General features: G+C 41.7%; 1 protein-coding gene across 3 annotated transcripts in view; it reads right to left on the bottom strand.

Annotated features, from left to right (window-relative positions):
• Positions 1-27467, bottom strand: part of MTUS1 (microtubule associated scaffold protein 1) — a 171396-nt gene extending 143929 nt beyond the window's left edge. For 2 of the 3 annotated variants that reach the window (XM_047856103.1, XM_047856104.1), the window contains exon 1: positions 27231-27467. The gene's annotated coding sequence lies outside the window, so the exon portion shown is untranslated. The remainder of the gene's footprint in view (positions 1-27230) is intronic. The other variant, XM_047856105.1, reaches the window with a different exon arrangement.
• Positions 27468-27705: the final 238 nt, after the last annotated feature.

Here is a 27705-nt window from a genome sequence, read left to right as displayed (position 1 = left end):
AAGGACTTGAAGAGACATTTCTCCTAAAAACACATACCAAGGGCCAACAAGTGTGTGTGAAAAGATGCTCAACATCCAAAGTCTTCTGGAAAATGAAACCAAAACCATGGGATACCATTTCACATCCATTAGCATGGCTATTATCAAAATGTTAGTGAGGACGTGAAGAAATTGGAACCCTCTCGAATTCATACTCAGAATGTAAAATGATGCAGCAGCTGTGGAAAACAATCTGGTGGCTCCTCAAGAAGTTTAACATAGAACTACGTAAGATCTTGTCTTCCACTCCTAGGTATACACCCAAAAGGATTAAAAGCAGGAACTTGAACAGATAATTCTATACCCATGTTCGCTGCAGCATTATTCATAACCAACACAAGGTAAGCAATCCAAGTATCTAGCGACTAATGAGTGGAGAAACAAGACGTAGGACATCAATACAATGGAATATTATTCAGCCACAAAAAAGGAAATTCTGATACATGCTACAAGTAGATGAACCTTGATAACATGCTAAATGAAATAAAGCAGACCAAAAGGACAAATATGGTACGAGTCCTGTTACATCAGGTACCAAAATAGGCCAATTCGTAGAGAGTAGGATAGAAGTTACCAGGGAGCTGGTGGGAAAGTTGAATGGCGAATTACTCTTTCAGGAGTTCAAAAGTTTTGTGTGCACTGATGGAAAATTCTGGAACTAGATAGTGGTGATGGTTATGACATTATGGGTATAGTTAATGCCACTGATCTGTATACTTAAAAATAGTTAAAATGGTAAATTCTACATCATGAATATTTTACCACAAACAAACCAAAGCAAATCATGAACTACAAGAGCCAGACTTGACAGCATAGCATGACTGGAACCTCAACTTTCCTAATCTAAAGAACAGGGGGAAAATACTATATTGCTCACCTTGGAACTTTGGGCTCCCTGTGACCATCTGCTATCTCCAATGTTAAACCAACAAATGGAAGGGTCTATGCTACAGCACGCACCATCATACTGACCACCGTGGCACTACAGAGCAGCCACAGAGAAGCTCTTCGGAGTTAAACCGTCACACAGAAACAATCCATTTATACATGTGAATAGGTATGCTAACTCAGCAAGTTTCACCGTTCAAATCTCCATTTAAATTCTCATCATAGCAACATAAAAAAGTCATGAAATAAATTATTTCAGAGAAGGGTTAGATTATGATAGCAACCAGAGTACTTTTGCTAACAAAGATTTTCAGATGAAGTTGTTTAAAATTCAGAAGGGGGCACGAGGGTGACCGTTGGGACCCATGGCCAATAGACACTGGGCAGGTCCAAGAGACTCCAGGTAAAGCAGCCTGGCCAGCCTGTGGGACACCAGTGATGGGCCCAAAGTCACAGTGAACACAAAACAGGCATTCCATAGTCAAATCAAGGGGCTTAGGTTCTTGCTGGGCCCTCCAAACCATTTAGCACCAGTGTTGATAATATTTCCAAAGGTTGATACTACTACCTGTATATGAAACATTCCCACTCAAGGCCCACTTAATGAGAAACTCCTTCTCCAGGGCGAAGTAAATCTCAACTTGACTGCATGGATCCAAGAATAAGAGTTGTCCTTGTATTTACAGAAATCTCGGACACAATGCTCAACATAAAGCAAGCATTCAATAAATGTTGACTATAAATCAGACTTTCTTAACTATTCATTAAACATCACTCACAGGGATGGATCAAAACCAAGAAGTGATAAACAACTACGTGTGTGTGTGTGTGTATGTGTGTGTGTGTGTGTGTGTGAGAGAGAGAGAGAGAGAGAGAGAGAGAGACAGAGAGAGAGAGAGAGAGAGACAGAGAGGGATGAGGACTTTTAAAATCTACTCTTCAAGAAACTTTTGACATGCAATACAGTATAATTAATTATAGTCATAATGCTGTACATACATCCTAGGACTTATTTTATGAAAAATACAGAATGCTTCATGAAGCTGCATGCCATCCTTGGGCAGGACCCTCACTGATCTATCTTTCTAATCTTAGCACATGAGCTGCCCAAGCAGGTACCTAAACTTTTAATATCTAAATACAAATATAAAAAAAAATAGCTACATGTGATACTCCCAGCTCCCTCCTGAGACCTCACTGTAATCATTCTTTTGCAAAGCAATTTGAGCAGTCATAAAAATGGATCTTCTATAATCTTAAACAGGAACTTTTGGCAAGGCTGGGTGGCTCAGTGGGTTAAGTGTCCAACTCTGGCTCAGGTCACGGTCTCCTGGTTCATGAGTTCGAGCCCCACATCAGGCTCTGTGCTGACAGCTCAGAGTCTAGAGCCTGCTTCAGATTCTGTGTCTCCCTTTCTCTCTCTCTGCCCCTCCCCTGCTCTCACTCCATCTCTCTCTCAAAAAGAAACAAACATTAAAAAAAAATAAATTTAAAAAAATAAATGGGAATCCTTGCATGTGGGCTTACTTTACAACAACCCCCTTTCTCTGAAAGTACCTCCTTTTTACTCACTGAGGTGGGCTCCACTGTATGAAAAATGGTGAATTGTCCTTCTGTGGACAGCTACCTCAAATGGGGTCAGATGGCCGCTCCCCCAGCATATGGATGTGAAATAGCTAGTTAGGCACAGTGGGTCTGTTGAAGTCCCTAGAAGTGGAAAACATAAATCCCAGCCCTGTGGAATTAGCCTCTTTCTGCCATGCACCCAGAAACAGATGAAACAAGTCTCTACATAGAGAACACTACCCAAGTCATGAGTGAAGCAGAAATGAACAATGAGGAAGAATGATTGACCTAACTTGGTTCCTGACAACATCCTTGACATTGACGTCTGAGGAATATTACATATCCTTTTAAACACTTATCCATTATTTTTGCCCCAATTAACTTGAATTGATTTCTATTACTTTGCATTAGAATCTTTAACTCTTGCCAAGAAGTTATCATAGGAAAATTTTAGATGATGGTTAGCATATTTTCTACAACTGTGATGACTTAGGAACAATACAAATCCCATCAAGGGACTGAGTAGAAAACTATAGTATGATGAAATGAAATACAACCATTAAAAAAAATGCAGTTTATAAAACTAGAAAAATGTTGGTGTGTTTTAGGATTATAATCATGTAAGACACATTGAAAAAGAACACAGGAAAATGCACAGTAGACACGAATAAGGGTATGTGGCTGTGGGTTACTGATGCTGTTTAAATTTGTCTACTAATTAAGACCTGGAAGAAAAATCTAATCATCACCAAAATCCATATATGGAAATAACATAAATGTCCATCACTGATGGTTGAATAAAAAAAAGAAAATAAAAAAACAAAGGACATCCGTACAATGAAATACCACTAGGCGATAAAAAGGTAGACAGTTGATACCTACAACACCCTATGTGTTTGACATATCGCTGTAAGGAAAAGATGCCAGACACAATAGGCATGCAATTCTCTTTACATAAATATCTGGAAGGGCAAAACCAAGAAGTGTTGGCCAGGAAGTAAGGGGAGAGGGCTGAACAGGACACAAGGAAACAGCATGATGGCAATTTCTTTTTTACTGTGGCTGACGATTCATCAAAGTTCAATAAACTACCTACCTAAAAAGGCAATTTTGCTGTAGGTCAATTATACCTCAAACAATTTGATTAAAAAATCTCTATTTTTAAATACAGATGCTATGGGGCACGTGGCTGACTCAGCTGGTAGAGCCTGTGACTCTTGATGTCAGGGTTATTAGTTTGAGTCCCATGTTGGGCATGGAACATACTTAACATAAAAAATTTAAAAAAACAAAAAACCAGATACCGAGCTGGGAAACCAGACAAAAGCTACTGAGGCATCTGTTTTCTATTTCTGGGTAACATTCATTCAAATTTATCAGGAGCCCACACATGCCCAACACTCAGCCAGGTGTTACTATAGAGTGAACAAAATAGATAAAATATCTAAAGAAATTATAGTCAATCAAGAAAAAAGCACAGGCACTCTGCTTGCTATTAGGGAATGAAGGTCTCTGAGCAAGTCACTTGTTTATCTGAGACCTGAGAAATAAGTAGCAGGTAAAAGGAGAACAATAAAAAAGATTTTAATGTTTATTTTTGAGAGAGACAGAGTGCGAGCAGGGGAGGGGCAGAGAGAGAGAGGGAGACGCAGAATCTGAAAGCAGGCTCCAGGCTCCGAGCTGTCAGCACAGAGCCTGACAAGGGGCTCAAACCATGAACCATGAGATCATGACCTGAGCCAAAGTCGGACGTTTAACCAACGAAGCCACCCAGGCGCCCCAAGAATAAAAAGATTTTAGAGGTACTATTCTATCAACAGTAACAACCACTCAATAGCAACTCGACTGTTTAAACACGTTAAGTGTGGTTATATGTTAATATTTTGACAGGACGTAGAATGGGGCCCCCTAAAGAAGCACCTGGGTCAATGAAGCTCTTAAAACAGCACTGTGGGCACTGGCCAGATATAAAGAAATGTTGCGGATCTGGGGGGCCCTCAAAGAGTACTATGGTTCTTCCATCCACTGTCAAAATTTCAAAAGTGATCAGCACAATGTATATACAGTTCCCTGAAATGAGATTGCCTACGGGTAATTAAATCTCCTGTTCTGGTGTTTTAAAGAGCTGTATTGTACTTGTTCTTAATTTTGGCTGATTTTACCATGGTTTCCTCAAGCTTATCAAGATTCTAAATCATTAAACATACATTTAGTAAGAAGTGAACAAAAGGGTTCCCTGCCTGGCAAACAAAACTCTTCACACTGTAGGGTTCAAGCTCCAAGACACCTCCTTTACTTGGCGTCAGAGGCACTACCCCAATTTTCTCCTCCTAAATTCACAGGCTGCTCCTTGGCAAATGCCCTTGCTGGCTTCTCTGACCAACCTTCAAATGTGGAGGGTAATTCATGGCTCAGCCCCTCACTCTCTTCTCTTCCTACACTCATCATTTTGTTTAAAATCCATTCTGTTTGATGAAAATAGAGGAAGGAGTAGGGGGAAAGAGGGAGGCAAACCTTAAGAGACTCTTAACTACAGAGAACAAACTGAGGGTTGCTGGAGAGGAAGTGAGTGGGGGATGGGCTAAATGGGTGCTGGGCATTAAGGAGTGTACTTGTTGGGATGAGCACTGGGTGTTATATCTAAGTGATGAATCACCAAATTCTACTCCCCAATATTACACTATATGTTAACCAGAATTTACATAAAAATTTGGAAAAATAAAGAATTTAAAGACAGCTTCAAAGAAATAAAATAAAATGAATAAATACATGCATTCTGGGGATTCCTGGGTGCCTCAGTCAGTTCAGTGTCTGACTTTGGCTCAGATCATGATCTCACGGTTTTTGGGTTCAGCCCCGCATCAGGCTCGGTGCTGATACCTCAGAGCCTGGAGCCCGCTTTGGATTCTTTGTTTCCCTTTCTCTTTGCTCCTCCCCTGCTCATGTTCTGTCTCTTCCCTTCAAAAATAAATAAACATTCAAAAAAAAAAAGGGGGGGGGGGCATTTTGTTTGATGGCAAGCCCGACTAGCATCTCTCTCTCTAGCCTGGATCTTTCTCCAAAGCTCCACATCTGAATACCCAACCGTTAATTCAACATTTGCACCTGTTTATCTAACTGACATCTCAAACTTCCTGCATCTAAAAAAACTTTGGGGCTCCTGGGTGGCTCAGTCAGTTAAGCATCCAACTTGGGCTCAGGTCATGATCTCCAGTTCATGGGTTCGACCCTGCATCAGGCTCTGTGCTGACAGCTCAAAGCCTGGAGCCTGCTTCAGATTCTGTATCTTCCTCTCTCTCTACCCCTCTCCTACTCATGCTCTGTCTCTCAAGAATAAATAAATTTAAAAAAAAAAATTTTTTTTAAGAATTCCAGGCTTCTAGACTCACACAGATTCCTTCTCATTCCAGTGTTCCTTATTCTCAGTAAAAGATGCGTCTATGCAGCCAAGCTCATCCCATCAAAAACCTAGCAGTCAGCCCTGATTCTCCTCATCAGCAAGTCAAATAGGCTCTCCCTTCAAAATATATTCCAAGAACAACTATTTCTCACGTTCACAATTACTCCAGGTCCAAGACACCAATTTCCTCTCCTGAAGGACCCAGTAAATCATTAGCCTCTTGATTCTTTAGAATACAATCTCCACAAAGCAACAGAAACAGGCTCTCTGCATTGTAACTCAGCTCATTGCAAATCTCTCCAAGCCCTCTGTGGGCTGCCATGACACTTAACAAACAGAACCACTGACATAAAACAATTAGCAACACATTAGCCTTTGCAACAGAGGTAACAAGAAATATCTTCAAAGTCAAGAAAGTTCTCCCTGTTCCCCGGAAACAGAAAATACTGCTTAAACTTAATAGTCAACACTCAGACGCAGTGAAAGAATCCCTTAAAAAAAAAAAAAATCAATAACCATCCATTCATAAATCAATTGTGTTCAAACTAAATACTCTCTACTTCTCCTCTCATCAGACCTCCACAATCACCCTGGAGACTGGGATGGAAAACAAAGCCTTTGGTCTTTTGACCACAGATATTTTAAATTTCTGGTTTCACCTTAAAAAGAAAGGAAGACTGAAAAATAAATACTAAGTTTTGAATACATTATACCCAGTCAGCAAACAGCTACCATTCTGAAAAGACTATCACTTTCAGACTGAAGTTCTTCTAGCCAGTATGGCTTCAACATAAAATGTATATCAAATATATCCAAAGTGTTGTTAGTATGTTAAATAATCTTCCTAGAAACTTCTGTTTAAAAGGTCCACAAATGCATAAAAAAGAATACTTACCAGTAAGTTGAATGAAGGAGGTGAAAGACCTATACTCTGAAATAAGACATGAATAAAAGAAATTGAAGTTGACACAAATAAATGGAAAGATATGCCAAGCTTATGAGTTGGAAGACTATTGTTAAAATGACCACACTACCCAAAGCAATCCACAGATTCCACGCAATCCCTATCAAAATACCAATGGCATTTTCTCCAGAACTAGAAATAATCCTCAAAGACCCCAAATAGCCAAAGCAATCATCAAAGACAACAAAGCTGAAGGTATAACATGCCCAAATTTCAAACTCAATTACAAAGCTACAGTAATCAAAACAGTAGGTTATTACCACGCACGTGCACACACGATACACAGTGGAATAGTTTAGAGCGCCCAGAAATAAACGCACACTTACATGATTAATTAATCTATGACAAACAAAGGCAAGAACATACAATGGGAAAAAGTCTCCAAAATGGTGCTGGATGTGGGAAACTAAGGCAAAAGAAAAAGTTAAATTTCCCTACTGCCTACAGCCCAGTGACGAGTCCTTGAGACAGGCAGAGTGACCGTCCTCCTCTGGGAGCCCAGGTGCCTTGATGATGACACTTTGCTAGAGGCAAAAGGCAGTATTAGTTTAACATTATCCCAAACCACCAGGATCCTGTCAGTCTACTTTAAAACATAAAAATTCGTTTGGAAATTTCTTCTATGTCTACCCCCCAAGGTACATGTCGTCAATCATACGCCAAGCTTATGGCCCATTGATACACATAGGAAGGGTCTCATGATCAAGTTTTTACTAGACAGTAATAAGTGACCTTTTCCTAACAACAGTTAGTCCGCGCCCCCCCCCCCCCCCAGGATCCTGGAAACCTTGTTTCCAAAATACCTTGGAGGCTTATGCTATCTCTAACCCCTTCCCAACTTGAAGGTATATACATTTAAATCAGTCACCCAGTCACAACCCCAGTACAGCTCTTTCTGCCCATAGGTCCTATCACCATGCTTTAATAAAACCACCTTTTTGCACCAAAGACATCTCAAGAATTTCTCTTGGCTATTGGCTCTGAACCCCAACACTTCATTACCACATCAGTGCTGGGAAAATTGGATAGCTAAAAGAATGAAACTGGGCCACTTTCATACACCATGCAAAAAAATAAACCCAAAACACATTAAAGACCTAACCTAAGCCCTGAACCCATAAAAATTCTAGAAGAAAACATAGGCAGTAATCTCTTTGATATCAGCATTAGCAATGTTTTCTGGATCTGCTTCCTCAGGGCAACAAAAGCAAAAACAAGTAAGTGAGACCACATCAAATTAAAAAGCTTTTGCACAGCAAAAGAAACCACTAACAAAATGAAAAGGCAACCTATTGAATCACAGAAGACATACACATTAATATCCAAAATATTAACCAACTCCTACAATTTAGCACCAAAAGAGCAAACAATCTGATTAAACAATGGACAGAGGACCTGAGTAGGCATTTTTCCAAAGCAGACATACAGATGGCCAACAGACACACGAAAAGATGCCCAACATCAATCATCATTAGGAAAATGCAAATCAAAACCACAACAAAATATCACCTCACATCTGTCAGAATATTGAGTATCAAGAAAATATAAGAATTGTCAATAAGGATGTAAAGAAAAAGGAACCCTCCTGCACTGTTGGTGGGAATGCAAAACAGTGCAGCCACTGAGGAAAACAGTATGGAGGTTCCTCTAAAAATTAAAACTAGAACTACCATATAATCCAGAAATTCCACTTCAGGGTATTTATCCAAAGAAACAACACCCATTTGAAAAGCTATATGTGCCCCTATATTTATTGCAGGATTATTCACAATAGCCAAGATAAAGAAGCAACCCAAGTGTCCACCAATAGACAAAAGGATAAAGAGGAGGTGGCGTATATATGATAGACTGTTAGCCATAAAAAAAAGAATGAGGGGTTCCTCAGTGGCTCAGTCGGTTGAGCATCTGACTCTTGATTTCACCTCAGGTCATGCTCTCACAGTTGTGAGACTGGGCACCAAGTCAGGCATCCTGGGTTTGGAGCCTGCTGAAGATTCTCTCTCCCTCTGCCCCTCCCCCACTTGAGTATGCTCTCTCTCAAAAAAAAAAAAAAAAATGAAGTCTTGCTATTTGCAACCATATAGATGAACCTATAGAGGGTGTTATACTAAGTGAAATAAGCCAGGGTAAAACAAGTATCATGACTTCACGTATATGTGTAATCTAAAAAACAAAAACAAAGCGAAACAGAATCATAAATACAGAAAACAAACTGGAGATTGCCAGAGGGGAGCAAGGTAGGGAGATGGGCAAAAGAGGGGAGAAGGGTTAAAAGGCACAAACTCCCTGTTTGAAAGATGACACAGGATGCAATGTACAACATAGGGAATATATTTAATATTGCAACAACTTTGTAGAGGAACAGATGTTAGCTACAGTCATTGTGATCGCTTTGCAATATACATAAATGTTGAATCACTGCTGTACATCTGAAACTAATACTGTGCATCAACTACACTTGAATAAAAAAAATGTATAGGTCTTTGTTTAAATGACCTGTCAGACTCAAGTTTTCAAACAATGATTCACTTTGTGTTCTCAGGCTCTATAGGAAACAAGGGGCATCACTGTTTCCATTCGTCAACAATCCGTGACCAATATGAAATACAAAGGGTTTCCTTACAAACTAGAAATATTTAGAAATATATCCCAGCCTCATAAAAAGAATAACCTCCCCAAACTTGCTTTTACTGTATCTAACGTTTTTTAAAAGTCCGTCTCTACAACTTTTATCTCCCCCTAACAGAAGCCAGGAAGAAAACACTCCCTCCCCTCTATACTTTTCACACCTGTCTTCAGACACACACCCTCCCCACTTGACTGTGTCCTTATGGAATCATCTTCTGGCAGCAGGAAGGCAGCAGTGGCTCCATGCCATCCATATCCTCCTGCCATGCTGTGACTATTTTTAGGCCAGCGGCCCCTCTCTGGTTCCTAACTTGGCCATAGGTAATCAGGAGGCAGTGAGAAACCCTTGAGAAGCCAGCCAAGTCCTGGTGGGATCAGCAACCCTCCACTGCAAGACTCTCCCAAGGGCTACAGAGGGGAATGCCCTCTCAAGCATAGCAGGGTCGTGGATCTTTGCAGCCCAACCCACCCACTGCCCTCAGTTGGTCTGCCGAGGCTGGGCTCCTATTCCAGATGCAGAACTCATAGTACCCGTAATTTCACCAGGTTAAAAAAAAAAAAAAAAAAAAAAAAAAGAAAGAAAGAAAGATAGATCAAAGCTAAGATTCCCTACTTTAATGAGTTTTAGTTGATATGCTGGAAAATTTAAAGCAATTCAACATTGAGATTTTTTTTGCCCCTGAAATGTCATGTCCAGTAGCAACATTGATATTTCAGATTTGTTAACAAGCCTGGAAAGATGAAGCTATTGATAAAAATACACAGAGGAAATTTTAGTCACCTTTCAATAAAAGAATACACTACTTTTAGTAAGATAGTGTACTAAAAGTTAAGTATCTCCTTGTGCTATTTATAAATATAACCATATACTAGAACATCTATAATTGGTACAGGCCTGCCAGAAACACTAAATATATCCAATGTTAAAACTCTACACCATCACGGCTACACCTCTATTAAAGACAACTATAGTAACACAAATTTCAAGCTGAGTGGTTGGTTTTTCCAGCTCACGAGTAAAATGAAGTGTAAGAACTGAAACTAAGCTTGAATATGTGGCAACTGAAATTTGAAATTTCATCTTGTATCTTTCTTCCAAGGGCATCACGTCACATCTACATCTCATTTATCCCCAACTTGGATTTTGTAAGGACCTGTATATCTTTTGGGAACCCACAAGGTCACAGTATCAAGCATGTTTGCTCTCCAGATTTCTATTGAGAACATTAAATGAAAATCTCATGAAAACATTAAGGACAACACAGTGGCTTGAGTATTTGAGAAGACCAGCCTTACTCAAAAGGGGAGCTGAGGAGTAAGGATTCCCTCACTGGTCCTGGTGGGGACATCTGCTTCTTGGGAGCCTTTGGCCCTGAAAGGGAGCACACCTCTCTGTCAGATATTGTATCCTCTATCCATTTGGGGGTGGAGGATGGCTGAATATGAGTGTGGGCCAGGAGAATAAAGAAACACACCATGGAACTCAGGAAGCAAGAAACCCAGCCAAGGCCCCTCCCTCACCCTCATAAGCAGAATAAAATCTCACTGCTCCCAAACTGGCTACTTTTTTTCTCAGAAGGGAGTGTAGGAAGAGGGAGCCTAGGGAATCTTAAAATCTGTCCTCAATAGACTTGGAGGAATAGTGTCGATCCTACTTAAGATTCTCTCTCCCTCTTTCCCCCACTTACACACTCCCACTCTAAAATTAAAAAAAAAAAAAAAAATTCAATTTAAAAAAAAGAGCAAACATACATATTGTTGTGTTAAAAGAATTTAGAGGGGCCCCCAGGTGTTTAAGTCGGTTAAGCAGCCAACTCTTGATTTCAGCTCAGGTCATGATCTCACAACTTGTGAGTTCAAGCCATGCATCCAGCTCTGCGCTGACAGTGAGGAGCCTGCTTGGGTTTCTCTATCTCTGCCTCTCCTCTGCTTGCGCGTGCTCTCTCTCTCTTAAATAAATAAACATTAAAAAAAAATTAGAAATTCACAAATTTGTTTAGCTTTATATTTCTAAGGCTAATATATTTTTTTAATTTATTTATTTATTTTGAGAGACAGAGAAAGAAAGGAACAGAGAGAGAATTCCAAGCAGGCCCTACACTGTCAGCACAGAGCCTGACTCGGAGCTTGAACCCATAAACCAGGAGATCATGACCTGAGCCTAAATCCAGAGTCGGACGCTTAACTGACTGAGCCACCCAGGCACCCCAAGGACTCCATTCGAAATGGCAATCTGGAGCTCACTTACAGCCAACCAATCTCAAAGTGACCAAAGCCAGGACCTCATCTCTGTGCTCTCATCTGCACAGATGTGTGGGTCCTGATGGCATGACGGGGTGGCCCGCAGTTTAAAGGCAGACATGAATGCAACGAAGATTTCAAGTTAGAAACGGGAGAGAAATGTTCTACCCATGCCCACCCAAATCATATGCGTGGAATTCAACATACCAATTTTTTAAAGTCAAGAAATTTCAGGATCTACTTATGCTTTTCTCCAAAAGATTTCAAACCCTGGGTAAAGCATTTTCATCAGTAGGTAAACAAAATGGGGTGCCCAGTGGCTTAGGCGGTGGAGCGTCTGACTTCAGCTCAGGTCATGATCTCACAGTTCATGGGTTCAAGCCCCGTGCTGGACTCTGTGCTGGCAGCTCAGAGCCTGGAGCCTGCTTCAAATTCTGTGTCCCCCTCTCTCTCTGCCCCTACCCCACTTGCACTCTGTCTCCATTTCTAATATAAATAAAAACATTAAAAAATAAAAAAGAAGTTAAACAATGTCTCCTATGGGATAACTAATTTAGCTTTTGTACTTAAAATGGCAGTGTGATGGACCTTAATCCAGATTTGCAGTTTAGAAAGACTCTAGCCCTACAGTTCCATAAACGTAAGATGTTGTAGTTAGCTATCCGAACCTTACCCATTTTCTTACCACTACTCTCTTAACAATAAAGACTTCCAAGCATGAGATAGTTCTCATGTACCTTTTTTATATTCAGAACCTCCAATTAGCTACAAGAGGAGGAATCCCCTACAACAGTACTAGACCAGTGCCAGAGAAGCAAAGTGGGGGTCGGTTACTCCACGCACCATTGCCGCCAATTTCCATATCCCAGCTGGAAAGTGACCTTTTACTACAAGAGCTTCCATTCATTCAACAAATGCTGATTATTTGCCTACTACTTGCCATCTGCTCTGCTAGGGACACAATGGTGAAGATAGTCCCTGTCTTTAAGGAGCCTTGTAAGAGCCAATAGTGCAGTTAAGACAGGAAAGCACCAGTAAGTCATTACAGAATCTGCTGAGGCAGACCTGGAACGCAGACTAAGGAAATCCAGAGGACGGACTCTGCTGGTGCAGATATGGGGAGAACAGTTAAGTGTAGCTCCCTAAAGTTGATCAAGTTTGGAGGGAGGACAATGAACAGGCGGGTTGGCGTTTCTGAGCCTTTCAGGTTTTACCAACTAGTAATATTTCCCCTCCAGAAATCTGGAGGGGCGCCATGAGAAAGCCAGGTCTTCATTTTGCTCCTAAGGACACTTAAAATGTCATCGAGTATGGCTGACAATAATAGCTGAAAAACTATCTGAGGCTTTGAATGTCAAATCAAGAGATATGTGAGAAAAAGCTGGGTAAAACTGTGTTCAGCCCATCAAAACTGTCAAGTGAGGATGATCTCTCTGACACATTGTCAGTTCCTCCTCGTCTGCCCATGGTGCCAAGTCCATGAGGCCAGGATGGGGGAGCAGGCAGCCACCTCTTCCATAGAGATAAGAATGTCCACACACAGCACTTCAAAGTTCTCAAAGTGTTGTCATGGTCATCCTCCCAGGTGATAGCCCCATGGGAGACACAGGTCCCATGACAGACCCCTTCTTCCCACATCTCTTCCCCTTTTGCAGCTCTTTCCAGAAGTTGACTATGTTGCCCAAGAAACAGAGTTAATAAATAACAATGGACATTAAAACCCAGTTCCAATAGGTCTTCTCAGTCTCCTTGCACCTTCCTTCTGACAGTTAACACAGGTCAAGTAACATTTGCTAGGCACACACCAGCTCCATGTAACTGCCTAGACTTGGAGGGCATGCGTTACTGGTGGAGAGCTCCCTCATGTACTCGGTTACTGGTCACCCACCTTGCTCATAAAGGCAAAAATAATCTTGGCCTCATTTTCCTCCTCTAAAAACTGATGCAATAGTAACAACCCATTTCTTAGGATTGTTTTAAGAGGTAAATGAAATTTTTTGGAAACTTTCTAACACATACAGTCCTTACTTACTACTGTTATACCGGCAACAACCTTGTGAAACAGCTTTATTATTATCCTCATCATCACTGATGACCAAACCTTAGCAACTTGTTCAGTCAAGGCAACTTTCTGGGGAGATGAACATGTTCTAGATCTTGATAGCTGTGATGGTCACACAGATAGCGATTATACGTCAACACTCATAGTTGCACACTTAACCTAGCTGTATTTCATGATACTTAATTTTATATCGATTAAGATTTCTTTTTACCTATCACGTGGCCAGTAAATAGCAGTATGTATATTCCAGAACACATCTATTAACTCATTTTGGAGCCTTAAGAGGTTTTCCTGGTTCTTGTTTTATAATCTATTTTCCAACTAATCCTACTGAAAATCTTGCATGTTGACTACACCAACTACTATTTTTGTCTGATCTCAAGGACATCAAACCTGCCCTACTTATGCAGTTTTACATTTTACTATTTGCTCTTGCATATATGCACCTAAGCCCCCCTAGAGGACTAGGTCTTTGCCCATGACCGTGTAGGGCACTATAGCCACAGACCCAAACTGTCACTTTGAAAATCAATTTAAGGACCACATACCAGGGACCCACAGTCTCAAACCAAGAGACCTCTGAGAACCTAAAATAATACCTTATCTTGGTCAGCATTCCTTCAATGCTTTTTTTTTTAATTTTTTAATGTTTATTTAGAGAGAGAGAGAGAGGGAACAGAGGGTGAACATGGGAGGGGCAGAGAGGGAGACACAGATTCCAAAGCAGACTCCAGGCTCTGAGTTGTCAGTACAGAGGCTGACACAGGGCCTGAACTCACGAACTGTGAAAACATGACCTGAGCTGAAGTCAGATGCTTAACTGCCTGAGCCACCAGGCACCCCATCAAAGCTTTTATAAGCCACTTAATAAAAGCACTATTCTAAGTACTCCTGATGGAGAAGGGAAGAAAATTAAACTCTTACTCTTGTAGAAATTATGAATTCCAAAATCAAGCTTTTTCATGAGAATCAGTAAGACGTAGGAGAGTCAAGACAGTAAGACTATGTTACAGGACACTACTGAGCCCATAAAGAGCTGTCTCTAGAAAACTAAGCCACTGAAACCATGCCACCATGTACACACCGTGACTGTCACGGAACATTGTCAAGGACTGGACAACTGGCTGAAGAGTAACCTGATGTAAAGACTCTACATTCTTTTTTTTTTTTTTAAAGCATACATAGCTGGTTAAAGGAATTACCCCAAAGGCAGTACAAACTGTTGTATGGAAATGGGGTTAGACTGAGTACACAGGGCATGGTTTTATTTATTTATTTATTTATTTATTTATTTTTAATATATCAAACTTATTGTCAAATTGCTTTCCATACAACACCCAGTGCTCATCCCCAAAGATGCCCTCCTCAGTACCCATCACCCACCATCCCTTCCCTCCCACCCCCCATCAGCCCTCAGTTTGTTCTCAGTTTTTAAGAGTCTCTTATGCTTTGGCTCTCTCCCACTCTAACCTCTCTTTTCCCTTCCCCTCCCCCATGGGTTCCTGCTAAGTTTCTCAGGATCCACCTAGGAGTGAAACCATATGGTAGCTGTCTTTCTCTGTATGGCTTATTTCATTTAGCATCACACTCTCCAGTTCCATCCACGTTGCTACAAAGGGCCGTATTTCATTCTTTCTCATTGCCACGTAGTACTCCATTGTGTATATAACCCACAATTTCTTTATCCATTCATCAGTTGATGGACATTTAGGCTTTTCCATAATTTGGCTATTGTTGAGAGTGCTATGAACATTGGGGTACAAGCGCCCCTATGCATCAGTACTCCTGTATCCCTTGGGCATTGTTTTCAGCTAAACTTAATTCTTCCCTGGAAAGTGTTAAATGCCCATGACCAGCAACTTGTGTAGAACAGTTCAGACAGTTGCCCTATCTCTTCAAAGTCCACTTGGCTAAAAGGAAACAATTTTCCATTTGAATTCTGCCAAGTCCAATTGAAAAATGCCGTGTGCGGAGTTACGCAAGTTGGCACCTCACATCGTACCTCCCAACCTTCGTTAAACATCAACTTCCTGTACCTTTTACGTGGAAAATGATTACCTAAGGCAGGCTCTCCCCCTGGCAAGTAAGAGTTCCTTAACAGAAGGTCAGTATATGTACAGATGTAACCCATAGGAGCAGCTCCAAGGAAGAAAGAGCTGACCCCTCTAAAATGGCCTACTTGTCAGGCCCTCATACCATGAATTCCTTAGAAGTCATTTGGTAATACAGAACTATTGACCTTTAGGGCTAGAAACCATGACTGACACTCAGGGTGTAACTATGGTTTTACAGGACAGTCTCTTCCCAGTTCTGATGGACCCCAGGCCTCACCATCTAGTTAAATTTCTACCTGGGATTAACTCCACCTGCCCAAGAATTACCTGCCTCCATGTCGTTTCAAATAAGGAAAAAGGATTCAAGATATTTATGGAAAAATGTGTTTCAGAAAAACAAGTATGAGCTCCTATTCAACATATATGGCCTTGGATAGCTCTCTGTAAAATGGGTACATTTTACAATGTATTACTGTATAATCAAATGATTCAGAGTACTGTTTTGTTAGAATTTTCTTTGGTTCTTTTTGAATAAAGCAGTATAAAAACTGTAAAATGTCACAGAAATGTAACAGACCATTATAATGATCTGCAACTATCAACTTTCCATTTGTGCTACTGATCTTAGTGGCTTACAGGATTTAACATTCTGGTTTATGTTCTGCAGTTAGAAGATGGAAAAATAACAAGCCATAATTCTAAGCAATGTCATTTGAAATGTTACATTCTCAAACTAGGATGCTTTTGATCCCACTTCACCAATATGGAGACAATCCTAGCAACAGTCATTACTTTTTATGGCTTTAGAAGTAGTCAAGGAACAGCATGATACTGGGAGCACGGAATAGACCAGGAGAGAAGGCCTGGGTCCTAGTCCTGGGTCTCTAACTTACTTGTCATAATATAAAACATTTATGCAAATAGTTCCAGTCATTTTCCTCATGTATAAAATAGACCTCTCCCAACCTGTGCTGTCCACCTTACAAGGGATGGTGTGTTGAGTGAAAAGGTCCTTAATGTCCCATTTCCAAGGCACTATCCAAAAACATACAGAGTTCTTGTTTCACTTTGATTTTAATCATATTTGTGTGGAGCATGTGTTTGTGTGTGTGTGTGTGTGTGTGTCTGTGTGTGTGTGTAAGTGGCATTCCTGGATTTTCATTTCCTTTTGCTTCGATTAAAAAAACACAGCTCAGGGGCGCCTGGGTGGCGCAGTCGGTTAAGCGTCCGACTTCAGCCAGGTCACGATCTCGCGGTCCGTGAGTTCGAGCCCCGCGTCGGGCTCTGGGCTGATGGCTCAGAGCCTGGAGCCTGTTTCCGAGCCTGTGTCTCCCTCTCTCTCTGCCCCTCCCCCGTTCATGCTCTGTCTCTCTCTGTCCCAAAAATAAATAAATGTTGAAAAAAAAATTAAAAAAAAAAAAAACAAAAAAAACACAGCTCAATGGGGCACCCAGGGAGCTTAGTCAGATGGGCGTCCAACTGTTGATTTCCACTCAGGTCATGATCTCGTGGTTTGTGAGTTTGAGCCCTGAATTGGGCTCTGCACTGATATCATGGAGCCTGCTTGGGATTCTCTCGCTCCTGCTCTCTGTTACTCCCCTGTTTGTGCACCCTCTCTTGCTCTCAAAATACATCAATAAAATTCAAAAACAAAAAGCAACAACAAAACCGCAGCTCAAATATAACAAATTATCCTAAAAAATTATCAGGAACTCACTAAACTCAAACTCCGAAGACAATCAAGAGGTGACGAAGCTGGAGTCGAAGAATAAATACACTCAACTGTTACTGGTATAAACCAATTCTTTTTTAAGGAAAAGTGATCATGCTCTTGTACCTGGAATTGAATTCCCAAAAGAGAGCAGCATCCACAGACCCAAGCAACCACCCTATCAAAGTTCGGGTGAGGAAATTAAATGAAACTTCCTAGCCATGAATCAGAAGAGAGGACATATATTTGGCACTGTGGTAGAATAACCCCAGGTGGCAGGTATTATCCCCACTGTCCTCATGGGGTAACGGGGTGCAAAAGAAAGTAACTTACCGAATCCACGTGGCTAACACAGAAGACCTCAGACATGAACCCAGCTTGGTCAAATTCTGAAGTCTGTACACTCCTCATTAAACTCCTGTACCCAATGTACTGGACATCAGTAACATTTTTTCCAATTCTACAACAAAGTATGTGTCCAAAGTTTCAAACTGGACTTCAGGGTGAGTAAAATCCAGCTAAATGTTGAAATAACCTCCATTATTCCAATCTTAATAAAAACAAGATTAAAAAAAAAAAAAAAAACCACCTTGTCCTGGAGGCTTATACTTATATCACTTAAGCAGAAAATTTTCATTTGATTGTGTACGTTTCCAATTTTAAGGGTTCAGCATAATAAGAGCTAACCATTTTCTGACACCACAGTCATGCTCCAAATATAAAATCATTTAAAGTTTTTCCTGAAAAGAGAAATGCAGGATTTTTCCTATCTCCATCCCCATTTTATTGACTAGACCACCCCTCTTATGCTGGAAGTAAAATGAATTGGTAAATTCCTCCACACAGCTGCCATTAATAGCTCCATAAAGCACCATCAGAAGTTTTTAAGCCTTAAATTAAAAAGTCAACTATTAAAGAGCACAAAGTCAAATTCAATAACCAACAAGTTTTGTGGGCCATCAAAAAGTTTTAGAGAAATGCAAAACTGCTCTGAAATAAATCTTACGAAGTCCAAGGAGAGAAAGAACAATCCCAGACTGAAAATTCATCTGAATTGCTTTTTAAAATGTAAATACAGGGGTGCCTGGGTGGCTCAGTCCCTTAAGCGCCTGACTTCGGCTCAGGTCATGATCTCACAGTCCGTGAGTTCGAGCCCCACATCAGGCTCTGCGCTGATAGCTCAGAGCCTGGAGCCTGCTTCGGATTCTGTGTCTCCCTCTCTCTCTCTGCCCCTCCCCTGCTCATGCTCTGTCTCTGTCTCAAAAATAAATAAAAACATTTTAAACATTAAAAACAAAAAGAAAACGTAAATACATATTTCTGGAAACAAGAAACAGCCCATCTGTATGAGAAATGGTTAGCCTGTGATGGTCTGCACCAATGGAGAATGTAATCAATTATCACAAGTGGAATTAATTCGGTACAAGTATTTGCACATGAGTTTGCCAGATGTTCTGAGACTGGCACTTTATTATGAAACAGAACTGTAACTCCAAAGAAATAGGAACCCCATACCTTGTCCCAACTCCTACCAGCTTTCAAAGGACACAGGGCCACCAGTGAGGCTGCCTCTCTAGGTTTGCTGAGTCTGTCACAGGGGGTGAGGGACAGGACAAAGAGGAAAGTCTAGAAAAGCAGTACGTAAATTATTATCTCTGGCTTAAAAGACCTTCCAGTAGCTGTGACTGATGCAAGAAAGAATTTCAAACTCCCATGCCATTAGTCTCTAGATGATTTATTCCAGGCTACATCTGGTGCAAATCATGACAAAAGGGCAAATACACCCGACATCATCAGGTTTAGACCCTGTCCTCAAGAAGCTTACAAGTTTCAACAAAAATACGTTGGAAGAGGTCACTAAAAAGATTATCCAGAACAAGTAAGTGAAACTAGACAGCACTGCTAAGTATCCTGCTTCTCAACAATTCTGAGAATAATCATGATCCACCATTAAGGATGAAGAGGCTGTAGGTAACCAAAAATGTGAAAACAGACTTAGCTTTGCCAAAATTTGCTCAAGGTAGCAGGTAGAATTCTCAACATATGGCACAATGTTAACGATCTGGGAAGGATATTTCTAGGACCCTTGACACTAACATTTTCAATACTGCACTTTTCACAATGGTTGAGGCTTTTCTGCTCACCCCTCTGAGAATGGGAGCCAATTCTTTTTTCCACGTCTGTGTCCTTCTACCTTGCACAACCAACATCTGGACCACAGGGAGTGCTCAATACAGAGTCTGCGGCTTGCCACACAGTTTTTTAAGAGCAAGGATTCTTACTCGTGCCTTGTATTTACCATTTAACATGAAAACATAATTCCAACTATATAACACTCCACATAAATGGATTCTACATATGGAGTCCAGACTGAAGATCTAATAAAACAAGTGCGTTTTTCTTGCAGATAGAAAAATGCATGCTTTTTCACCCATTTCTCATTTCTCCAATCCTTCGGACTCTACCACCAACAAGTAGGAATTCTGGGACCCTTGCCTGAATTATAATCTATTGAGTTAGATTAGTAGAAATGCGCACATAGAGTTCAATTCCCTAGTTTGCCTAGAATAAGAGGACTATAGTATAGCAGGTTACTAGAGAACTAAAACACAGGCTTTTCATAGCACAAGGCGTTTTAACTGGCACTTATTCTGGCAAATACAACTCAACTGACTTGACAGGGTGAAAAGGGGGAGGAGATCATTTTTGAAGGTCTGCTCTTACATGGCTTATATCTATACAAGCTTCTATTTTTGTTCCATGCAGCTTACCAAGTGAGTTTTGTTTTAAAAGAAGATGCAGTTTTAGGGGTGCCTAGGTGGCTTAGTCAGTTAAGCATCTGACTGGATTTCATCTCCGGTCATGATCTCATAGTTCATGGGCTTGAGCCCCACAGCAGGCTCCACACTATTAGCTGGAATTCTCTCTCTCCCACTCTCTGCCTCTCTCAAATATAAACTTAAAAAAAAGGAGAACATGCAGTTTTAACTTGATGTCAATTATTAACAATCATGAAAACCATCTTAAGACACAAACTTAAGAGAATTTTTCATTTGTCACTCAATACTTCTAAACACAAATGAACTGTTTATCTGAAATAAGGTGAAGAAATAGTGACTTTTTCTTCAATATTGGTATATATGTAAATAATACCCAAATAAATATTACCAAGTTTTTCAATTTTTTTTTAATGTTTATTTTTGAAAGAGCGAGACAGAGCATGACTGGGGGAGGGGCAGAGAGAAAGGGGGACACACAACCCGAAGCAGGCTCCAGGCTCTGAGCTGTCAGCACAGAGTCGATGCAGGGCTCCAACTCATGAACCGCGAGATCATGACCTGAGCCAAAGTCGGACGCCCAACTGACTGAGCCACTCAGGCACCCCAACGTTACCAAGTTTTCAATGCAAAAAAAAGTGTAGAAGTAACCCCGCAGCCAAGACGTAACAAACACTGCCAGTGTTATATAAGCCAAAATTATATAAGCTTTATGTTTAAACAAGAATATATTTTTACACCTCTCCCTCCTACTCTTAACAACTGCTTTCTCAATGCCAATTTAGGGAACCAATGTCCCTAAATGTTTTAGTTAATTGTAGAAGATCAGGGGAATCGTGGTTGATTGGCCCATGAACATTAATTTTCTTTGCAATGACTCTAAGTTGAGAAGGTGCAAACACTTACACGTATTTAATGAGTGAAGGGGCACCTGGGTGGCTCAGCCAGTTAGGCGTCCAACTTCAGCTCAGGTCATGATCTCGCAGGTCTTGAGTATGAACCCCGCATTGGGCTCTGTGCAGACAGCTCGGAGCCTGGAGCCTTCCTCGAATTCTGTGTCTCCCTCTCTCTCTCTGCCTTTCGCTCGCTCATGCCGTGTGTGTGTGTGTGTGTGTGTGTGTGTGTGTGTGTGTGTGTCTCAAAACAAACACCACAAAAATTTTTACAGAGTGAAAATACAGAATTTGATGGCTTTAAACCCCTCTCTCCATGGCACCTTACCTTTAAGACTGACACGTTCTTAGTCTGTTTTGTTGTGCTCTTTTTCTTCCTGTGCACACACAGTGCCAAGCTGGCCAGACCTCCCCTTCCACTTAGCACAACTCTTACTGCAACATGAAATGGGTACAATTTCGGGGAAACTACACTACCCGGAAGTTAATTTCCCAGTGACCACTTTGCCCTTTGCTGCTACTTTGAGAAACTTACGTACTACCTTCACATGACCTTCAACGCTCACAAAGAACTGAGTCAACCCTACTAACAAGTAAACACGTCTCCTCAAGACAAACTTTAATGGACTTTAAAACAATCTTTAGTTTTACAACCTCAAAGTGAAATAAAACATCTATGTTAGAATAGTGGTAGGATTAGTGATTTTTCTTACTTTTACTCATGCAAGTAATACATACACAGAACATTCATGAACTTAGATATACGACTATTAGCAAGACTTAAATACAGTTTATCTTGAAATATTTTCTCTTCAATATTGGGCATAAACTGCAGGCTAAGGAAAACCTGCTAGTTTTTTCATTTTTTTTAAATGTTTATTTTTGAGAGAGAGAGAGACAGAGTATGAGAGGGGAAGGGGCAGAGAGAGAGAGAGAGAGAGAGAGAGAGAGAGAGAGAGAGACACGCAGAATCCGAAGCAGGCTCCAGGCTCTGAGCTGTCAGCACAAAGCCCAACACGGGGTGCGAACTCATTAACCATGAGATCTTGACCTGAGGTGAAGTCGGATGCTTAACTGAGCCATCCAGGCACCCCCAACCTATTAGCTTTAATGAATAAATGAGGTGGGGCACCTGGGTGGCTCAGTCGGTTGAGCAACCAACTTTGGCTCAGGTCATGATCTCATGGTTTGTGAGTTCGAGCCCCGTGTCAGGCTCTGTGCTGACAGCTCAGAGCCTGGAGCCTGCTTCAGATTCTCTGTCTCCCTCCCTCTCTGCCCCTCCCCCACTCATGCTCTGTCTCGGTCTCAGAAATAAACATAAAAAAATTTTTTTAAATAAATGAGGCTGTTTGGAAATCAAAGATAGAGATGCAAAAATGGAATTCTGAAGGGCTTGAAAGCTATTAAGTAAAACACCTCTAGATTCAAACTGGCTTACAACTCTGTATTTGTTGAGCAAACCCTTTCTTCCTTGATTGTGTCAACATGATACATCAGGGCAATCACCAATTGCAAAATACCTTGCTGTGTATGAAAGTGAAGTTTTACTGTATTTGTCTACAGAGTAAAGATTAGCCCTCAAATCTGTCATCCCCAAAATGGAAAAATCTTTTTCATCTGGAGCCAAATGAACAAAAAAAAATCATGCATTAATATCCTGGATAACTGCCCACATAGAAGAGTTGGAACTGATTTCAAATAATACTGTGGCCATTTCAACTATCTTGTAGAAACTTGATTTAGAAAAATACATCTTTAAAAAAAATTTTTTTAACATTTTTGAGAGAGAGAGAGAGAGAGAGTGGGGGAAGGGCAGAGAGAGAGGGAGACACAGAATCCGAAGCAGGCTCCAGGCTCTGAGCTGTGAACACAGAGCCCGATACAGGACTCAAACCCACAAACTGCGAGACCTGAGCCAAAGTCAGATGCTTAACTGACTGAGCCACCCAGGCGCCCCTAGAAAAATACATCTTTAGAAGAAGTCGTTGGCCAGTCAAACTCAGTGACTCTGTTATAACAGATTTCCCTAAGTCAAGTTTGGGGAACCCTGCTTAAAGCTGGCTGTTCCAAACCAAATCTCAGGCTGGTGAAGTCATACGCCTTATGACCTAGTCCTTCAACTACAGCCCACAGTCACTCACCCTCAGTCTCTCCTCACCTCTCTAAAGGCCACAGCCACTGCTGTCTAAGTCCCTGCCAGGCCAGTGGGGGAGGTCACCTCGTGGTAGGCTCACCTGCCTGTAGAGAAAGTTGGGGTGCATTTTTAAGTGCCCTCACACACACACACACACACACACACACAGCACACCAACCTCATCTTCCTGGCTCACGTATGGTCCAGTGGTTTATTTGTGGGTACTCAGACATGGAGAGCACCCTCAACGAGGCTTCTAAAAGTTCTCAGGGTGTACTTAAGCTTCCATAGTATGGCAAGAGACCTCAAGCCTGGGAAGTCAGGAGGCTTTTTTCCCCTCTTTGAATAGTTTCATCTATCAATAATATTGGAAATTTGGGACAACTTTTAAACTACATATACATCTGTCTGGATATCAAGACTCATCACCAATTCAGTATGGAACTATAACAATCATTGCACAGCAAAATTCTACTACAAATGAGTAAAACTAGATGGATGGTGAGCCTAGTTGACATTATCACAGAACAACACACCTCAAACATTTTTGTTCCCTGTAATTCAAAACTTTCTGTTCTGATTTTGAGGAATGTTGTTCCTAATGGTATATACAATGCACAACTATTACTTATCAACAAACACAATCTGGTTGGCAATGGTCTCTACTCCAGTACACAGAGGTGGTTCTAATGGATCTGAAAAGAACCTTACTCAAAATTAAGGGTACATGGGGGTCAGGGGGGATTCTTTTAAAAGTCATCTTCTGCCACGGTCATGTATTTAAGCTAGGATTCAAAAGTGCTAATTATGTTTTTGAGAAAGTCAACAGACTTGGCTACATAAAAGTCTAGAACATCTCTAAGTCAAAACCACTATAAACATGTACTACTGGTCTTTATAAGGCCAAGACATAATGGGGAAGAAAGATATGCAACATGAAAGTCAAAAGATTATCAATCCGTAAGAGTTCTTATGAATAGAAAGATATTAATACCCCAATAGAAAAAAAGTCCTACATTCAATTAAAAAGGAATAAAAATTAAAAATAACAATTTTTTTTGGTATACATAATTTGTAATAAAAGAAATGGAAATTTAGATATAAAGAAAGCACTGTTCACTTATAGAGCTAGAAGAATTATTTTTCCAGGGTGCCTGGGTGGCTCAGTCATTTAAGTGTCTGACTTCCAGCTTAAGTCATGATCTCACAGTGAGTTCAGGCCCTCGTCAGGCTCTGTGCTGACAGCCCAGAGCCTGGAGCCTGATTCAGATTCTGTTTTTCCCTTTCTCTCTCTGCCCCTTACAGGCTCATGTTCTCTCTCTCTCCTTCAAAAAATAAACATTAAAAAAAATTTTTTTTAATAAAAAGAATTAGTTTTCCTTTTAAGGGTGATTCCCCATATTACAACATTATAGTAACACAAGGACTCTCAGAGTGCTAGTGGGATCATACTTGGGTAAAACATTTTTTGCAAAGCAAATGGTCCATCTGTCTCCAGAGATCTTTGAGCCATCAACTGTATTTCAAGGACTCTATCCTAAGGAAGTATGCCCTGTAGATAAGGTTTTATAAAGGATATTTGTTGCAACAGTATATATTTAACAGTAACTAGAAATAAAAGTTCAGCTTATAAACAACCATGTTACCTCTATATAATGTAATATTATGTAGCCACTACAATAAAACTCTTGCAGAACTGTAATGATATGTGAGCTTTTTCCTCCTAAGTTATGCAGGAAAAAAAAAATCAGCATGCAATCTGTACATGTAAAAATGTAATTATAAAAAATAAACCTATTGGGGCGCCTGGGTGGCGCAGTCGGTTGAGCGTCCGACTTCAGCCAGGTCACGATCTCGTGGTCCGTGAGTTTGAGCCCCGCGTCAGGCTCTGGGCTGATGGCTCAGAGCCTGGAGCCTGTTTCCGATTCTGTGTCTCCCTCTCTCTCTGCCCCTCCCCCGTTCATGCTCTGTCTCTCTCTGTCCCCCCCCCCCCAAAAATAAATAAACTTAGAAAAAAAAATAAAAAAAAAATAAACCTATTTATGTTATGTATTAACAAGCATGAAGAAAACATTGTGATTATATTTGGGTGGTGGAATTATTTAACACTTATACTTTTTCTGAATCTACTTTTTTTTTTTTTTTTTTTTTTTTACAGCAAGCATTACTTTTGAAATTGGAAAAAAGCCATTTTGAGGAATGTTGTTCCTAATGGTATATATAAGGCACAACTATTTCTTATCAACAAACACAATCTGGTTTGCAATCGTCTCTACTCCAGGACATAGAGGTTGTTCTAATGGATGTAAAAAGAACCTTACTCAGAATTAAGGGTACATGGGACACGCTTTCTAAGTGCTTAAGACTAGTAACTGAAATACCAACAAAGAAATCTAGCTAGAATTTTATAACCCTATGAAATAATCCCAAATTGCAACCATGTATTACTGATACAGAACGGAAAGGCACAGCTCTTCTACAAGCACTATTTTCTCCACATAAAGACAGTCTTAAGAAGTGGAAAAGTTGGCACGAGTTAAATCTATCTTAAACTCAATTTCACTATGTTTTTATTTCTAACGATAAGTAGTTCCAATCGTTTCTTTGTATAATTTCTTTATAGAATGCTGTATTTAAGAAAAATATCAAGAAAAAGAACGATAAAGAAAAAGAAAAATACCAATAAATGCATTTAATACATTGCAAAACACTATACAAATAGGGAGGGCATCACTGTTTCAATTTAAATTGTCCATCATTTCCTGGCCCAATGATCCCTGACAAACTAGTTGGTCTACCTTATTGCATTTCCAAGCGCTTCAGTTCTTCTTCAGGTTAACCACACACAGTTATCTGGGTGTTATCTAGACTCCTTAAGGAGGCCATAGGTTCCCAGGAAGCAGCGACTCATTTCCTTTTTATTCCCCTCCCTCCCAGATTGCCTCCCTCCTTCCCTCCACTCCTCACACCTGCACCCCACCCTCCACCCCCCCACCCCCCCCCCCCCCCCCAGGGATAAGGATTTAGTGTGATGGAGATTGAAATCCCTTCACCTGGCAAAACCTGAACGCTGCCGGTTACACCCCTCCCCCGTTCTGCCTAAGACTGATTTTATTCAAACAAAACACACTGGGTTTCCTTTCTTAGCACACCCACTGCTGAATACTCCGTTGTAGTTAACAGAGTATGTGAAAAATTACGTGAAAATTAATCTCTAGTCTTACTCCAAAATAAATTACTCCAAGTCAAAGGCAACAACTCTTGAAAACGGAGAAGAGGATGTAAGGTAAGAAAACACATTAGTCGTCAATCAGGTGACCTTACTTTGGAACGGATTTTTCTAGAGAGCTAGGAAAGCGCAAGTGAGCTGCAGGAAGTAGGCAGGCTCGGGACGGAGGGCCTTGGGAGTTGCAGCAAACCTCAGGAACGCCACATTTTCAGCCCCGGGTGCTTTAGCTGAGAATGGGCCCAAGCGAACCGCACCGCGCGAGGCCAGGACTGCCGGCCCCGCGGGTCAGGTGTCTGGTGGGTGGCTTCCGGCTGAGCAGATGCCTGTCAGGCTGAGTCTACTGGAAACCCCTCGGGTCACTTTGAAGGTGACAGCCACGGAGATCCGCATCCGTCCGCGCCGCACCAGCTGAGCTGACCCCACGTGAGACCCGCTCCCCGCAGAGCCTCCGCTCCACTGCGGGTGCCTCCCCGCTTCTCCCCAACTTTGCCCCCACCCAAGCCCCGGGAATACCCGCCCCCTCCCTCAAAGCCAGTCCCGTCACCCTGTGACGGTCGCGTCCTGGAGGTCCCCTCGCCACCCTCGCCTGAGATCTCCACCTCGGACAGGCCGGGCTGCGCGAATCGCCTCAACTCCGCGCTTACCCGCAGCTCCTCCCTCCTCCTCCTCCTCCGGGAGCCGAGACGCAGGACGGGGGAAACCAGGACTGCAAGCCCGGGCGCCCTCCGGACCCCCGGCGGAGGCGCTCCAGGCCCACCCCGGAGGCCCGCGGCGCAATCAGTGCCCGGCGGGCAGCGTGCGCACCTGGGGACACACGGCCAGGCCGTCACCCCACCCCCGCAGGCCAGCGGAGGCTGCAGCAGCCGGGCGGGAACCCGGAGTCCGGGGCGTCCCAGCCTCCCCGCCTCCCGAGCCGCTGGGGGTGGAGCAAGGGCGGGGAGTTCGGGAAACTTGTAAATAGAAAAGCGCCGCCGCCTCTGCCCCCCACCCCCCCCCCCCCCCGGGCCCGCAGCCTCCCCTTCCAGGCGGCCCCAGCCTGCGCCTTGCTGCTGGAGACAAAGGGCAGGCGGCGACCAAGGGGGGGCTGTGCCCCGAGACACTTGCGAGTCGCTCGTGGCT

Source organism: Prionailurus viverrinus, chromosome B1 (genome assembly GCF_022837055.1).
Source record: "Prionailurus viverrinus isolate Anna chromosome B1, UM_Priviv_1.0, whole genome shotgun sequence".
In the NCBI taxonomy this organism is placed as follows: Eukaryota; Metazoa; Chordata; class Mammalia; order Carnivora; family Felidae; genus Prionailurus; species Prionailurus viverrinus.
This window is presented reverse-complemented; position numbering and strand designations above follow the sequence as displayed.